Below are 18,920 nucleotides of genomic sequence, written 5' to 3'. Positions count from 1 at the left end.
TTTGTAATTAATATCCTAAATTTAAAATAAACTACTCAAATACCAAAATAGTAACCAAATGTTATATACCATTCTTTTGAACTAATCTTTTTTTCTTTTCTTTTTTTTTTTTTTATGGTATGCGGGCCTCTCACTGTTGTGGCCTCTCCCGTTGCGGAGCACAGGCTCCAGACGCGCAGGCTTAGTGGCCATGGCTCACGGGCCCAGCTGCTGTGTGGCATGTGGGATCTTCCCGGACCGGGGCACGAACCCGTGTCCCCTGCATCGGCAGGCAGACTCTCAACCACCGCGCCACCAGGGAAGCCCTGAACTACTCTTAAAGTGACGATCACATACTGATAAGAAAATCATTATTAATGTAGTCTCTGTAATGTGATCTATTATGTATCTTAAATGACCAAATGACATGTAGTCAAAGCTTAGTGTGTTAAGTGAAAAATCATATTCGTTCTTTTAGTAAATAAACTTATTGGACTATAGAGAGATTTGCTTGTTTTAGATATCTGGGTGATAATACTTGTTCTTAGATTATTTTTTGATCAGGGCAAACAATGGAACAAATATTCAGAGAAGAAAAAAACATCAGAGGGCAATTATAAACCAACATCAAGATGTTGGTGAGTGTAGGAACTTGATTCCACGTGGAAAGAGAAGAGGCAGTTCTGCCACACCAGAGCTGTGCAGCAGATGTGAGCTATTCCCCTGGAGGATGAGGCTGAGCCTTCTGAGGAAGCACTGTTCCGTTCTGTGCTTGACAATGATCAGTGTTTACAGAGGAGTCTCATGCAGGGACTCCAGATGCTTCCGTGGTCTCTCTTGAGAAGTGGAAGGAGGCTGGATGTAGACCTGAAATGGCTTAATGAGAAATACACCACATTTTTGGAGTGAGAATATTAGAATTGATGGGTGGTCTGTTTTTAAATCTCATTGAACCCAAGGGCTGATGGATGCATAATGCATAAAGGGGGGTGGTTAGAAGGGGCTGAGAAGGTATCTTCAGAGTTCTGAATGTGAACTTACATGCCTGAGATAAGGTAACATCTTCATCTGTTTTTACAGTTTTCAGGACTGGGAAGAATGGGCTTGACAGGGGTCTTATTATTAGGGCCAAGAGGGCTTTCAATTGAAATTTGGAGCTAGTAAAGAGAAGAAAATGGAACAAAATGAGCACAACGTAGATTTAATTTAACTAATGAAGAAGCAGTGTGAATGAAGACCCTGGAAGTTCTCTAGGAACCATAGTAGGGCATAATAATGGGGATGGACTTGATTATGGCTTAAGGGGTCTAAGTAAGTCTTAGCTCAAGGACTAAGAGGAAGGACTAACAATGGAAGAACCGCAGTGGAAGGGCTTTCCCTTGCAAGAAGCAGGTTAAAAAAATTATGCAGAGACTGACATGCTGTTATATTACATAGATAAAACATTCAGCGCGGGCTTCCCTGGTGGCGCAGTGGTTGGGAGTCCGCCTGCCGATGCAGGGGACGCGGATTCGTGCCCTGGTCCGGGAAGATCCCACATGCCGCGGAGCGGCTGGGCCCGTGAGCCATGGCCGCTGAGCCTGCGCATCCGGAGCCTGTGGTCAGCAACAGGAGAGGCCACAATAGTGAGAGGCCTGCGTACCGCAAAAAAAACAAAAAACAAAAAACAAAAAATGTACAGCGCACACACATATACACACACACAGGATATATATACATACATAGACATATATGTGCGTATTCACACACTTATCTACATATATTCAGGAAGGAAATACACCAAAAATCTTAAAGAAATTACCTTCAGGCGGGAAGATTTTGAATAATTATGTTGTTCTTCTGCTTTTCTATATTTTCACATGCTTCGGCAGTAAGCATCTATTACTTTGATAATGAAAATAGTATTTAAGTAATATTTTTGAATACCAAAACACACATTTGAGTAGAAAGCATTTGGGTGTGGATTAAATAATTAGAAGTAGTTGTTGGCCGCCTTTTGAAATGGACAATAGGGATGATGCTTTAATTATTGAGATTGTAAAACTGTTAATGAGGTAGGCATAGTAAATGTTGGGGAGTTTCATTTCTACAAGTGGTCTGCCAAGATTCTGAAAAATTTATGATGAACTTAAAAAAAAAATCTCTCAAGTAATTGAGGAAACACTGGAGTAATTGGCCACTCTTGATTGAAGTCTAAATTAAGGCAGAATTTGTTGGTCAGGTGAAGGCTGTACATAGTTAGAACTGTAGCCTGAGACTTTAGGAAGCAGATTTCTAAAAATCCAAGAAAAAAAAAAGATTTTAGTTTCTTAAATTCAGGGCCCCAGTGGCCTTGTAATAATTGGTCCGGAGTGGATAATCTAAAAATATTATAGGTATGATTCAATGACTTAAGACTTTAAAAGACTGTCTGGTATTTAGTAGACAGTAATATTTGTGTCACAAATGAATGAATCAGTGAATGAATGAATGGGCGATTGAGTAAAGATGGGTCATTGGTGGGGAGGCTCTGATAATAAAAATCTAACAATAATAGATGACCCCAACAGAGAAAAGAGTGATTGCCCCCAACATATCACACACAAGTTTTCTGTAGAACTATGAGAAAAGACTTAATGTTTGGAAACATAAAAGATGGGAAATAAGAGACCTAGCTCGTTTAATTGGCTGCTCCCCTATGGCATCCCGTAGTAGCTTGTTTGTTCTCTTACGTTTCAATTTTCTTTTGTGTTAACTTGACCCTTTCTGTCTCTGTGAATCTGCTTCCCGGTTTTTAAGCACAAGGTGTCATTGTTGTGTTCCCTTCGTTCTCATCAAAAATACTTGCACATTCTAGGTGCTCCATAAATATTTGCTGATTTGCATTGTTTGGAACAGATGGCATAATGTAAAAAGATGACTAAAGAGAAAGAAACACTACTAAATCCTATTTAACTTCTGTTTTCTCTGTAAAGGATAATGATTTTTCAAATTGTAAAGGGCAGCACAACCATAACTATAAGAACCTGAAAACTTAAGTTGCAGCTCCTAGTTGGCTTTAAACTGGTACAGATTCATCTATTGAACAAAAGAAATTATTATGTGGGGTTGGGGAACTACTTTTGGAAATCTTTGGAGAAACCAGGAAAGAGGAGACATGAGCCAACATCCTGATATCCTGAATAAAGTGAACGCCTAAATTTAGACTTGTTCTAGGATAGGAACTGTTAAGTAAATGGATGAATTGACAGCACTTGGGAAAAAGCAATAGTCATTAGATAACAGTGAGGGTGCCAAGGTAACCTCACTTCCTTTTAAAAAATAGGATTACTGAATCTGTAGATTAGGGAAACTCCTAAGACAGCCTGTCTTAGTTTGTGTGGGTCATTGAGAAAGTGTCTTGTTATAGTTGCGTGCTTTTTGTGGATATAGGCATTATGTGGTGAGGGATTCAGGATTTTTGAGTTAATGGTTCCCCAAAGGTAAACTAATCAAACTGGAGGCTGATCTTTAAAGAGACACTGCTTTAATCTGATTCTCTTCAGTAATTTTATCATAAGCCTATTTATTAATGTTTTACAAGGTAGGAAATTAAGAAGAATGGTCATTGATAGTATATTGGCTAAGGGTGACCTGAACTCAGACCTAGGCCCTGTGACTAGCTGAGTGACCTTGAGCAAATTATGGAAACTTTCTGAGCCTTAGTATTTTCATTTGTGAAATGGAAATAACGGTACTTACCTTACTTGTGTGTGGTGCACATAGGGCCCTTAGCACTGCGCCTGACACTTGACGGATACTTCATAAATGGTATCTAGTGCTTGTTGAGAATTTACTGTGCTAAGAAGCATTTTATACACAAGGAAGCTAAGGCTTAGAGAGATTAAATAGCATCAAATAGACAGGAATGAATTTCCTCAGGGTTAATAATGGACTAAGAAAATGTAATCTAAGAGCAGTAAATGAAAATCCATAAAATTTGTACATTTGTTAAAAATCACTTATGTAAAATTGACAGAGGTTTTAATTGACTATGAGATGAATATGATCCATTGTTATATCCTGGCTTAAAAATTAGGATCAGGGAAAAAACTGGTCCAATTGCACTTGGATAATTTGACCACATCTAGAATATGTTTGTTTTTTTTCCCCCTCCAAGCATTTGTTAAGAGGGACAGATTGTGGAGGATGGACGCAATCCTGGGAACTAGATGGACGCAATCCTGGGAACTAGCTGGAAGAAGCAGAGTTAGTAAGTTTGGGAAAGAGGAACCTTTGATGAAAGCATGATAGCTGTCTTAAAATATTTGGAAGGGATCATTTGAAAGAGGAATCAATTTATTCCGTGATACTCCAGTGTGGGTTCCAGCGGTAGAAGTTGTGGGAAGGCCAGTTAGACCTTTTGATTTTTGCTGACCTTTGGAACCATTCAGAAGTGGGATGGTGTGCCTTTCAAGGTAGGAAACATCACCTTCTCCAAGTTGTGGCAAAGGCAGGATTCTCTGAGAGATACTGTGGAGGGAATTTTCGAATTGGATGAGGATAGATGACCTCTCTATTCTCTTCCAAATCTAAGAATTTATTGTTCTCTGAGAGATTGAATCTTTCAAAATAATGCATTTCTTAAAAATGCATGTTACTGGTTTAAGGCACCTACTTTCCTTTAACTTCATGAATTTAATTGATTTTTGAGAACATAAACACGTTGCAAATATAAGAAGTGTATTTTTCATTCTGGAAAATGACGACTATTTCAGTGTTATTGGGAAAACCATAATTTTAGTTAGTAAAATTCAAAGCACCGAATCCATTACAAGAAAGGCAATTTCCTCTTCACTATTAATTGTAAGACATTTCTTCCATTATTGAAGAGAAATCATCTGTGTTTGAAGAGCATTTATGGTAAGAAGGTGACATTTCTTTGACGTTTGTGTGTACATAAAGGTAGCTTGTAGAGAAACGTGAGAACACAAGAAGTGCAAACTTGTAAAAAATAACTTTCACATGCAAAGCCATTTGATATGTATTAAATATAAGCTAGACTTCATAAGGTTATTCATTTTAGAATCTGGATTTTCTTTCTTTTTTAAAAAAAATCTCTTAAGATTACTGAGTGCAGTATTATCTTGCCCAGATTTATAACCTTGTTAGAATTTTACTGAATAAAAATGAATCTGATTTTAGTAGTGAAATGTGCTTGATTCATACCCTCCCCTCCCCACCCAGGTGTCAGGCCAACCCAAGCTGTTTAGCACAATGAAAGTTCTTGTTTGACCATAACTGCACATCTCACTCCACAGGCAATCAGCATTTTAATTAGTGATTCAAAGGAAAGTCATTGTCGTCTAGTTGCTTTATCATAATTGCCAAATAATTTTCCATTGAATAAATAAGTAATGTAAAGGAGAAACCTCCCCTCATAATGCTGTCATTAAGGCTTCATTTTTTTACCCCCTCATTTGTATTTGTGTTAACACACAGCCCACTTGAAAAGGAGTAATTATAATGGCTTTCTGACGGTAGCCTGTGCTTTTTAAAAACTGGGGATGGTTTCCTTTTCTATCACCACTTTGCACTGCATGGCTTATTTTGAGGTTTAGATAAAGGAAGCTCATGGTGGCTCGTGTCTCTTCAAAGGTGTGTGAAAGTGAATGATTGATTTGCTGTGTGCATCATTGGAACTAGGTAACTTGCATTATGACTCTGATGTACTGTGTAATTGATGCAAGTCCTTTCATAGTATTCTGAGATTGAAATCAATATTCATTTGGAGTGCAACAGCTGTAATAAACTACATTCCTTTTGTAAGCAGTGGTCTAAGGCTTTGTAAAGGATCAGTTAGGAGTGACAGATTAACATTTCGGTTGGGCTGGGGTCTTTTTGAATAGATATGAACAATCTCTTCAAAACAACCCTGTTTAAAACAGCTGGTTTCATGAAATTAACTTTTTGATTTTGTTGTATAGAAACTCTTTTTGCTTTTCCTTTATATGAGTCTTTCTTCTGTCCGATTACAAACCTGGACCCAATGGAAAGAAGGAATAATAATTATTTCATAAATAAGTTGATTTTCATGAATATCACCACGGATATTATTTATATACCTTGACAGATTTTTTAAATGTCTTGTCTTTAGTGTTACCCCTTTCGAAATATTAATGCTTGGCAATTGGATTTGCACTCTTTGTTAAAAATGGATATGCCTTGACAGTATCTAGTACCGACTAAAACTTCAGATACCAAAGAGATGCCTCCTGAACAAAGAAATCAATATCAATGAATTCTTACAATTGGATAGGATATTTGTCATTTTAAATATAGCCATGAGAGAGTTACCATAGTTTGGAGGTCAAAAGTGCTGGTTCAGAGGTCAGATAAATTTGAGTTCAAATCCTGGCCCTACTTCTGACCAGCTGTATGACCTTGGGCAAGTGACCTAAACCTTAGCCCGGGTTTACTAATCTGCAAAATGCAAATGAAAACAGTAACTACCCCTCAGTAACACTGGGATAATTAAATAAAGTAATTAGCATAAAAACCACTTGACACATTGCTTGGCACATTTTAAGCGCTTGATACATGTTAGTGAACTATAAGGACAATGAATCATGCCCCTCTCTTCTTTTTGGATCCGAGTTCCTTTCTCTCCATCCCATTTCTACCACCTTGAAAGTGCCCCTAGCCCGTCACTGCCTGCGTAAGAATATCAGTGCCCATTTTGCTTCCTGGCTGGCCTGTTCCTGCCAGATCAATCCTTTTTAAATGGTGGTCTACGCAAAACAGTTCGTAGTGATTACTTTTACTGTAACAAGTCCAACATTCTCCTATTCAACCCTATGCCACCTACCATCTCCAATATGTGGCCCTGTGGGTTGCAGGGTGATTGTGAAGAATAGATGATGCTGTGAAAGTACATCACATAGCACCTGTTGCTACATCGTCATCATCGTCATTATCATGATCATCATCATCACCAAAATGGAAGCCAAGGTTTGAGTGTTTACTACTTTTTGGCAATGTTCCAAGTGCTCTCCCTGAATTAAGGACTATTATCCCCATTTTACAGAAGAAGCAGTTGAGACATGGAGGGTAATTGGCACATAGCAGTTGCTCAGAAATTGGTGGTTATTTTTACCCTTAACCTCACCTGTGTCTGAGTAGTTTTCTGCAAATAGTACATTTCTTGAGTATCAGGAGTCACAGATGATGGCCCAAGGGTCAAAACCAGCTTACAGACACAGGTACAAGATTTTAGTAACCAGGAATTTTCACACAAAAATGCCTTTCACACATGTGCTCCCACCCTCTCACCCTTCTAATCCTCCCAAATCCTACCTTTTTTCTTTTTAAAGCAAAGGTCAAATCCTTTACTGAAGTCATCCCTAATTATTTGTACCCAGTGTTATCTTTTCCTCCCTGAGCTCCTCCAGTACTTTTAGTATTTACACACATGTAATATTAAATTATGTAATAAATAGCATATGTAATATTTTGTGCTATAGATTGTATGATGTGCTTTATTCACTCAGGTTCTTTTTTTATCTTTACTATTACTTTTTTTTTTTGCAGTACGTGGGCCTCTCACGGTTGTGGCCTCTCCCGTTGTGGAGCACAGGCTCTGGACGCACAGGCTCAGTGGCCATGGCTCACGGGCCCAGCCGCTCCGTGGCACGTGGGATCTTCCCGGACCGGGGCACGAACCCGTGTCCCCTGCACTGGCAGGCGGACTCTCAACAACTGCGCCACCAGGGAAGCCCCTATTACTTATTTTTTTAATTAATTTTTATTGGAGTATAGCAGCTTTACAATGCTGGGTTAGCTTCTGTTGCACAGCAAAATGAATCAGCCATACATATACATATATCCCCTCCCTTTTGGTTTTCCCTCCCATTTAGGACACCACAGTGCATTAAGTAGAGTTCCCTGTGTTATACAGTAGGTTCCCATCAGTTGTCTATTTTATACATAGTATCAATAGTATATATGTGTCATGTGGCAAGGGACAGTATAACAATAGTAGTAGGAGTGGTATTACACAGTAATTGTTATGACTTGTGAAAAGCACATATTTTACACACATAAAGACCACCCATGAAACCACATATCAGGGTAGATATCATAGTCCCCAGTGCACTGATGGGTACTACGTGGAGCCTCACAAAGGTTAGGTAGTAAACCCAAAGTCACAGAAGGCTGGACTGACATTCAAACCAGGGGTCTTTCAGACCCCAAATCCATACGTCTTCCACCACGTTCACCAGGCTGCCTCTTTTCTATAGCCTCCTTCCTGCTCATTTACCAAATTTTAAAGCATGTTAGAGGAATCATGTCTTTGGCCTTTAATAGGTATATTTACATTAGCTCACAAAATACAAGCTATAAGCCTTCTAATGTCCATAGGAAAATGTTGAAGACAGAGATTCTGAATCAATACAAAATAATTTGAAGAACCCACTGGAGCATATGTTTTGAAGATGAAACAAAAGTGTATACAAGCCACTTAAGTATCATCCAGCAAGGCATTTCCACTAAAGTTGTTAGAAATTACACATTTTCAGAGATTTTAAAAATATTACTTTTGTATAGAAAACCCTAGTTACGGTTTAATCAGTGCATAACTATAAACTTTGTAATGGTTCCTTCCCCTAATTCCTTATAACTTTTTAAAGGGATAAATAATATATTTTACTGTTATTGATATTCATCAAAATAGGATTATGGGGCTTCCCTGGTGGTGCAGTGGTTGAGAGTCCGCCTGCCGATGCAGTGGACATGGGTTCGTGCCCCGGTCCGGGAAGATCCCACATGCTGCGGAGCGGCTGGGCCCGTGAGCCATGGCCGCTGAGCCTGCACGTCCGGAGCCTGTGCTCCGCAACGGGAGAGGCCACAACAGTGAGAGGCCCGCGTACCGCAAAAAAAAAAAAAAAGTATTATGATAGTTTATTTTATTTGACAGATTTGTTCAGACTGGTTTGTTTTGTAGTTGGTTTGCAGTGAGTTACCATGTTTTAGTCAGAAGTTGCCTTTCTGAGTGCTGACAGAATCCATTGCCTTTAAGTTTTTAATCCAAGACTGTTAACAGTTTTGTAAAAAGAAGCAATTCTGTCTGAGGGCTGCCCTCAATAACATCTGTACTCTTCCAGATAGACATAACAAAAATAGTGGCAAACACGAGTTTAAAATAAAAAGAGGCTACACTAAAACCCTTTTCAGCCCTGTCTTCTGGTTGTCACTATCAAATATGGCTACCAGTTAAGATCACATTTCACATCTCTGACACAGACGGTTTGACAAGAAGCAATCAGAAGGCTTTCAGAAAGAAATCTGTCTGTGGTAGTTTCTGTGTGATATAAATATTACAAGGTCAAATTCATTTTTTTCCAGTGAGACAAAATGTTAACCTTACACTTGGATTCAAAGCTGACCCATGACATCACTTTTAGAATGGATATTTCTTTTCATTGGAAGGTGTGACCTAATCTCCATATTTCTTCTATGTATTTTATTTCCTAATTTGACTTTGAGTCAGAATCACCTTTTTTCATACATGTGTTGATGCTTTCTGCTGCTGGAAATAGATCTGTAGGCTGTTAACAATTACTGTCGTTCCTAATACATTCTAAAAATGCATTATAAAGGTGGATTGATTCTGTAGTTTTATAATAACCTGAATGTGGCACTGGTAAAGTGGATGGGAAGAGTATTCAGAAAATATCCTTTTCACATTAGACATTTAAATTTTTCAGTAGTTTGGGAGTTTTAGGAAAACATCTTTTCCTGGTCTTGATATAAAGTATTGACAAATGTGAGCTTTTGTCTTGAATACTATTTTCTGTTTACTTACAATATTTCTATTAAAGTTGAGAGGTTAGACTTGTTTGTTTATTGTGCATATATTTATGGACATATGTAGCCTTGCCTTTATTGTCCAGTAAGTCTCAGATAGGCATACGTTCAGATCAATCAGCAAACATTTATTGAACATTTACTATATGTCAGACACTAAAGCAGGGGTAAAAAGATGAATAAGACACTGGTTTTGTTCTTAGATGTTCATAATATGGATAAATCACAGGGAAAACAGATATTTTCAAATGGTTTTAAAAGGAGAGTCACTTGGTATGTCTTTTGGACAGGACAATATGGTAATATACATTCGAGTCCTTATACTTAGATAGTCACGTGTGATTAGTGACTACCATATTGCATAGCACAAGTCCATAGGATAAGAATACCTTTCATTCATTGAAAACCTTGTTCTTAAATACTATGGGGTTGTAAGGAAGTACTTACCATATAATGTTAAATGAATAAAAGTGGTTACAAAACATTATTCACAATTTTGATCTTAGTTAAAAATTATATATATATATATTGATTCACACATAGGAATATAGAAATATACTAAAATTTTCACATGGACTAACTCTGAATATTGGGATTATGGAAGATCTTTGCTTATATTTACCTGTAGTTTCAAACTCTTTATAATGAACATGTATTACTTTTATATGTTAACAGAGCCTATATACCAGCAATGGTCTGAATGTTTTCCCCATTTTTTTGGTTCTTCTCTGCTCACCTTGTTCTTCTTGCTGGTTTTTCACATTTTTCTGAAGAGCTGGGGAGGAATCTAAATCTCTAATCTTACCTGTCCCCATTTTAGCTCTTCCTCCCAATGGATTTGTCACTCTTGTTACTGTTGCTTCCAGGTCTCTCTTCTTCTTTACAATCTTCCTCTTAGCTGTAGTGTACTAGTTCATCAGTCAGCTAGTTTAAATATATTTGCAGTCTCTCTTACACCTTTTTTTTTTTTATTAATTAATTTACTTATTTACTTTTTGGCTGCATTGGGTCTTCACTGCTGCACGCAGGCTTTCTGTAGTCGTGGCGAGCGGGGGCTACTCTTCGTGGCGGCGTGCGGGCTTCTCATTGTGGTGGCTTCTCTTGTTGCGGAGCACAGGCTTCTAGGCGCGCGGGCTTCAGTAGTTGTAGCTCGTGGGCTCTAGAGCACAGGCTCAGTAGTTGCGGTGCACGGGCTTAATTGCTCTGCAGGCATGTGGAATTTTCCTGGACCAGGGCTCGAACCCGTGTCCCCTGCATTGGCAGGCGGATTCTTAACCACTGCACCACCAGGGAAGTCCTCTCTTAACACCTTTTCGATTGATTCTGTTAATTAACATTTCGGGTAAATAAAAAGAGATTTGGCTGCTTGAATCCAGAACTCAGAGTTCCCCCTCCTTTCCCTGGGACTCTCTTCCTCTTGTTTTCCTCTCAACCACTGAAGCTGCTTTTCTCATTACAGAGTCTAGCAAGGCTTAATCCTTTGCAGCTAAATTCCAGGCACTCTTTAGGACCTGCCAACTCAGGGGAAGGGGTGGTGTTAAATATGATGTGCTTCATGCCCTTCCTTCCTGCGGTTGAATGTATCATTTTCTCCAGTTGACCCAGTGAAGGAAGGTTAGCAAAACGCTTCTAATTCCTAGGTCAGATCAAAGCCTCCAGGCTGGACCACCAGCGTTGGCAGGGGATTGGGTCACTGCCAGACACTTGGAGGTATGCACAAGGGCTCTATTTTTCTTGGGCTGAATTGAGGAGTCTTCCTGCTCCCTCCTTTTCTAGGAGTTTACATAGATGGAAAATAAGTTTTCTCTTTTGGCGAAATAGCAAGGCAGTTCAGAGAAATACGTGTTTGGGCACTGAGTCAGGAGGAATAGGAATCATTGGAAAAGGTGGTAAAGCTGTAGTCTGTTCATTTTTTTCCCTGATTTTCCAGGCTTTTTTTTTTTTTTTTTTAAAGTTCCTTTCCAATGCCCCACACACACTGCCCCCACCCCGCTTCTCTGGAAATATGTGTTGGCACACAATGAGTTTCAAGATTGTTTAAAAATTTTTTACTTTAAGAAACTCTCAAGGGCTTCCCTGGTGGCACAGTGGTTAAGAATCCACCTGCCAATGCAGGGGACACAGGTTCGAGCCCTGGTCCGGGAAGATCCCACATGCCATGCAGCGACTAAGCCCATGCACCACAACTACTGAGCCAGCGCTCTAGAGCCCGTGAGCCACAGCTACTGAGCTCACGTGCTGCAACTACTGAAGCCCTTGCACCTAGAGCCTGTGCTCCGCAACAAGAGAAGCCACCGCTAGGAGAAGCCCACGCACCACAATGAAGAGTAGCCCCCGCTCGCTGCAACTAGAGAAAGCCCGTGTGCAACAACGAAGACCCAACGCAGCCAAAAATAAATAAATTTATATTAAAAAAATCATTTAAAAAACTCAAATACTTAACACCTGGTTGGCTACATATTCAGATTAAGTTGGTCTCTCTCTTTCTCTCTCTCTCATTCTCTCTTTTTATTTCTTTGTCTTTGATATTCTAGTAGCCCAGCTTCCACTTAATTTTGGCAGCTTGGAGATCCCATTTTATTTTATGATTGTTCATAGAAAAGAGGTAATATATATGCCCCCACCCTCTAACCCATCTACATTTGTTTTCTGTATTATATGATTTAGTGCTTGGCTATAAATGACTCTATTACAGATTCCTTTCCCTTCTATGCTACCCTTTAATATGTGAATTTACAAGGGGCAGTAGATCTCCCAGAAGCAATATACATATTTTTAACAGTACATGGGGAGGCTGAACCAAGTTATGCTGAGAGTAATGGACTAGATATGAAGGAAATAGGGATTGGCACAAATAGCTGACCTCAGTTTCAACCTTTTCCTATACCTTCTTTGCTATACCATATAGTACTATGTCCAAAGTATACTGTGACAGATGGATCTCGATAGTTCTGCTTTACAGGGAAAAGCTTGAACAATGTTGGGAATGATGAAATGAAAAAGAACAAGTTAGTGAAGGTCACCACAAAGTAAACACAAAAGGGAACTTGATAATGGAAGCTGCTCCTTTTTTCTTCTTTTCATGCTGGGATCTCAATTTGAGATAATTCTTGTCATTTGGGTTATTTTGGACTCTGTGGAATTTTATTTATTTTGTTCCCATAAGAACCTAGTATCTATGGCAGTTAACATAGACAGACAGGTAGAGAAATAACGAAGATAGTCTTTTATATGCTCTGGCCTGGAATTGTTGTGTGCAGGTACTATGGGAACACCAAGGAAGGGGTAAATACATTTATGTGGGAAAATCAAAGAAGACTTCACAGAGGAGCTGATGGAGGAGATATTTTGAAAAAATAAAGAGTTTGACTAGGTGAAGGTGATCAGAAAATCATTGAGCCAAATAGCACAAATGTGCAAGGGCAGAATCGAGGAAGGGCCTGTAGTGATAGCATGACATGGAACTGATTCGTGGGGCTAGACAGAGGGTCCCCAGGACTGATGGGCAGCCGTGAGTTTTGCACAGCAGCACTTGAAAGGCAGGTATGTGACTAGGACTTTCTCTGATATGCAGTGGGGGGCACTGACTTTCTAATGATTTAGAGTCAGTTTCTTAGAATAACATCGATTTTAATATTTAAAAATGAATTGGAAGGTGAAGAGAGTCTTTTGAAGTAAAACTGAAGGGTGACCTTGATGAAAGTGAAGGAGATCCTCTAATACTGTAGAGAAAACTATTTGTTGCATAGGTTCCAGAATCCTAGGAGAGCTCTTGAATCTCCAAAAATGAATAATGTTTATCAGCCAAGTATTTCCACTAATGTTTCTCTTTTATTAAGGAGACTTGTATTTAAGGATTTAAAAAATATGATATATTTTAAAAATATGATATATTATTCACTCTTTATCATACTCTCTAGAATATGAGTTGGAAAGGTAGCATTTCTAGCCTTTTGTTCAGACTCTCTTGACATTATGGTCCTGGAAGGAAGTGAGGACCACCGAACCTCCTGATGAGATGAAGTTGGGTCATTTCATTTCTGTAGTTGGGGAAGCCCACTCCACTGCTGAATGTTCCTGATATAATCATGGTGTGAAAATCCGGACTGCCAAAACCAAAATGAGAAGACCTGAGTGCTGCCCATTCAGAAACCATCCCAGATGAGTAAATGTACCAAAACCCCCCTACATCCTTTTTGCCCTCCAAATGGACTGTGCCAATTTATACGTTATGTATTTGTTGATATTGTCAGGGTAGTGGTGGTGGAGTTACAACTTTGAATCAGGCTCTCCCAGTTAAACTGATGATTGAAGTGGTCTTAACTGTCTCAGTGAGTTCTACCTCCCTTTGGCAGTGCTTAATATATGCAAATCTAAAATGCTGGTATTATAGCTTTTAAAATATGCTGTTGAGAAAAGTAAAAAGTAAACCTGAATACTTGGATTTCAACCATTGAAGCAAAGACAGAAAGATGATTGAATTCAGTCTTAAATTTCATAGAACTAAATTTAATGGTGAGCACAATCGCACTCTGGTGATTGTTTTCAGTGCTGCTTTATTAAGTTATGTAATGGCAGGAGTTCAAATTCAGTGATTGTTGAAATGGTAAATTTAAGGAGTATTTGAGATTGCCTGCCAATATGAAAGTGTAAGAGGTTTCAAAGTGCAGAAAATATTATTTCTACCTTCCTGTTTCTGTAGCTTATATTTCTTATTCAAATAGTTTTTAGGGATTATATTTAATACACTGGCTTAAAAATGTTTAAAAATCTCATTTTATTCCCCAAAGATTTGTTTTTTGCTGTTGCGATTAGATGATGACAGCTAGCTGGCTTTTAAAATTGATCAGGAAGTATTCTGGCAGTCATTCAGTGTTGTAATAGCACTTTAATGGATATGAGCTATTCACCCAGATCAGACTCAATGTCAAAACAGGCGAAAATACAGCTGTCACTCTGGACAACAAGATACTCATATGCAAGCAGCTGCTTAATATACTGTAGAAAGACAGCCTTTTAGTAATATTTAAAAGGTGTGCCAATGCCAGTGTATGAATATACTGTGAAGTTGGGGTGTGCCATTTAGGAAAGAGGAGGATGAAGACGTGCAACTATTTTATCCGTACCCTTGCTCAAGTGCATCCTATGAAAATCATCTGTGTATGCGCTATAGACAAGCAGGAGAGACTTACAAAATTTCTTCTTTCTTTGAATAGACCTTTTTGTTTATTGAATATGTACAAACACACACACACACACACAAATGCCTGCTTGACTGTTGGTTGATGCATGGTGTTAATGAGGTCAGTGTCCTTCATTCAGTCACCATATGAGGCTAGTTAACCCTGTCCTGAAGTAAATTCAAATGCTGATCCCTCTCCCCAGCTAGTCAACTTATACGTACAGTACAGGCGTTGATTTTAAGGAGAACTGAAACTGAGGACGGCACAATCAGAACAGATACTGGTAAAACTACTCACAGCATCGCAGCAGTGGGTTGGTGTCATCTCCATCATTACCTGAAGGTCAGTGCCTCACTATGATAACACCAATAACTTGTGATGTTCGGTCACTAAACGTTTAAAGGCAACTTCACAGATACTAATTTATCTAATTCTTGGGTTAGCTATGTGAAATGTGTAGCAGAGGGCAGTTTATTTTCCACTTTTATGGGTGAGGCAACTGAGATGCAGAATGGCTAAGTGAATGCCAATGTCACACACCTAGTTATAACTGCAGCTTAGGTGTCAGACTCCAAGTTTAATTCCCTTTTTTATGACACAGTGGCACCTTTCTACAGTCATAGTTTCAATTCACACGTGTTTTGTGAGCATCTTATTGCATGGCAAGTATTGTTCTAGATACTGTAGGTGAAACAAAGTGAGTAAAATAAAGATCTTGATCTCAAAGAGCTGATAATGTAGAAGGAGAGTGAAGACAACTATTGCATATAAACAGACCTTATCCAAGCCTGATAAATGCCAGGGTAGAGAAGGGAATCAGATGCTGTGAAAGTACAGAAAGGAGCACATGTAAGGAAAGCCCACATGAAGGAGACTCATCTCCTTAGACAACTATAGGCATCCTTTGAAATAGACTGTGATAAAGTCTAGATTTTGTCAGGTGAAGAGTAAGATGTGAGCAAGGACAAAAGTGTATTTGGGTGAATAGTGACTGAGCCTATTGACCAGAATAAGATAAGTACAGGAGAGATTGACATGGAGAGAGTAGGTACATGAGAAGACCAGTTTGAAGGTGTTTACAACATTCAAGGCAAAAGGAAATGAAGGCCCCAGCTAGGGTGGCAGCCTGTCTATGGGTTTCTATATGGAGCTTCTGAATGCATTAGAACAGCGGTCCCCAACTTTTTGGCACCAGGGACTGGTTTCATGGAAGACGGTTTTTCCACGGACCGGGGTGGGGCGGTGTGGGGGGGTGGGAGGGATGCTTCAGGTAGTGATGCAAGTGATGGGGAGAGATGGGAACGGCAGATGAAGCTTCGCTCACTCACCTGCCGCTCACCTCCTGCTGTGTGGCCCGGGGGTGGGGGTGGGGGGTTGGGGGCCCCGCGTTAGAACACCATAGTACACATGATTAATGCCCACAGCTTGACTTCTAACTGGCAGCATTCTTGCTCCAGGGCTTTCTCTGGCTGCTGAAGCCCTTGCCAGGGAATTGACACAGTCCCCAGTGACCGACGGAAATAGCATATAAGTACACCAGCTCCTTCGCCCCTTGGATGGAATTCCTGAGGTGTAGTTTACATTGACTCCCAGAGTTTCCTGGTGGGATAGGCTTCAGTGGCTCACAGTGGTAGTTTTGATTTCATATTCTTATTGACTACTTCCTTTTCCCTGTTTCACTTCCCCAGCACCCTGCCAGTACTTCCTTCACCCCCAAAAAGTTACTTGCACTCAGACCTTTATCTCATGGTCTGCTTTTGGGAGATCCCAAATAAAGACAAACTCAAGTTCTAGTTTGACCTTGTGAGCTTATATTTTATAATACAATATATGAGGTTTTGAGTCAGAAACTTTCACAAGTTCAAACTTTGGTTCAGACTACAAATTATAATTTGTTTAATTTGTAATCCAAAAATAGTTTCAGGGTATCTATAATTTTCTCATGATACCCACGTTAGATTATCACATCAAATAGAAACTCTGAGCAATGATTTGGCCCAATATCTTTGTGTATACAGATGAATGTAGATTTGAAAATGTGTTAATGGAAAATAGAAATACAATTAAGCCTTAGGTTGTGGTATATTGATATCTTCATTTTACTTAAATACATAAAGCTATTTGTACATGCATATGCACTACCTATTGTATATATCCTCATGAAAATCTGTGAACCGGTTAATGTCCTCGCCTATCAGAAAATTAGTAGATCATGCCCATGGTGTCACATCTATTCTCTGCCCAATGGTTCGTTTGCTTAACTGATGACCACTCTCTCCCATTAAGAGCTATCATACATCATAGAATAAAGATATCTTCCATATTTACAGTCCACTGCTATAGCAGTTACCTCTTAATCACATTCTAACATTGGCCAGATGTCAAGCCTTCCTTATATTTACTCCTTTGTCCCCATAGTTGGTATATTGACGTACTTTTAATGTGTAAAGAACATTTAGTAAATTGTTAAATTAAAAACAAAATTGTCGGGCTTCCCTGGTGGCGCAGTGGTTGAGAGTCCACCTGCCGATGCAGGGGACACGGGTTCGTGCCCTGGTCTGGGAAGATCCCACATGCCGCGGAGCGGCTGGGCCCGTGAGCCATGGCCCCTGAGCCTGCGCATCCAGAGCCTGTGCTCCACAATGGGAGAGGCCACAACAGTGACAGGCCCGCGTACCGCAAAAAACAAAAAAAAACAAAAAAAAAAACAAAACAAAATTGTCATTGTAAGTACACTAGTCCACTGGCCCTTAGCCTTTAAACTTCATGCATACTGTACAACTACATTTCTTTAATGATGTTTAGAGACCTTATTTGAAAAACAAAATATCAAAGATAATTTATGATGTATTGAAGTAATGATGATTATATAAATCAGATAATCAGTCACTCTGAGGATAAACAAATAAAATGCTTTTTAATCACTGTACTTTTTGCGCTAGGCTTATGGAATTTTCTATTTTGAATGAAGGACTATTTTTTTCTTCTTTGAATGAATGGTTCAGGTTTATTTCTGAGTTTTTTCTTCACTTTAAAGATATTATCATAGAATTAGGCTGTGAAAATATGCATTATTATATGAAATCAGGAGTCAAATTACAATAGTGTTTCTAAAGTAGGATCAATAGCTTGAAATTTTAAAAATATTTTATCTTAAAATATTGCAAAAAAGGTTATGTAACATTGTAAATAAAACCTTGAGTCTTTTATGTTCATTCTATTAAATACGATTAACTTCATCTATACTTGGTGGTATACTTGGTATATTCTCAGCTGGAAAACAAGACTAAAGATGGCATTTTAATATGTAAAACTATGTATTAGTAGAGTTGTTAATATATAGCTGTTGCTTTAGGTATTTAAAATGTAAATGTATTTGTCTACAGAACACACACACACACATGCATTATGTAAATTGTATATATATACAATTCTTAAAGACAGTTAAAAGCAGTGTTGGGCATAGTATGTATATTTTCTAAGAAAGTTTTTGACTATAAATATTAAAGTAATTATATTTAATTTGGTAATCCCAGGTAGTCCTTTCTGGGAGCAATTGCACATGGGGCCCTCAGAAAGCATCTTACTCTGACCTCATTTCATGAATGAAAAAACTAAGGTGAGGAGAGGATAATGACTTGAGTAAGGAGACCACGCAACCTGTGATAGGCTACACCTTGGGACACTTCTCTCCTTGTCTTCTGAACCTAGCTCAACAATTCTGATTCCTTGCAAAGGTTTTGTTAAGACAAAGTTATTATTTTCTTTTAAGATCATCTGTCAGTTTATAAGGAGCCAATTTCATAGAAAATTAAAAAAAAAATTCAGTTGGGCTCGCTGTGTTTAACCAATGCCAATCACATTGATCGGATGAATTTCTTTACTTAATGACTGAACTGATCAGTTATTTTGATATTTTGCAGACACCTAATG

The sequence above is a fragment of the Phocoena phocoena genome, chromosome 2 (genome assembly GCF_963924675.1).
Source record: "Phocoena phocoena chromosome 2, mPhoPho1.1, whole genome shotgun sequence".
Classification (NCBI taxonomy): Eukaryota; Metazoa; Chordata; class Mammalia; order Artiodactyla; family Phocoenidae; genus Phocoena; species Phocoena phocoena.
Note: the sequence above shows the minus strand (reverse complement) of the source record.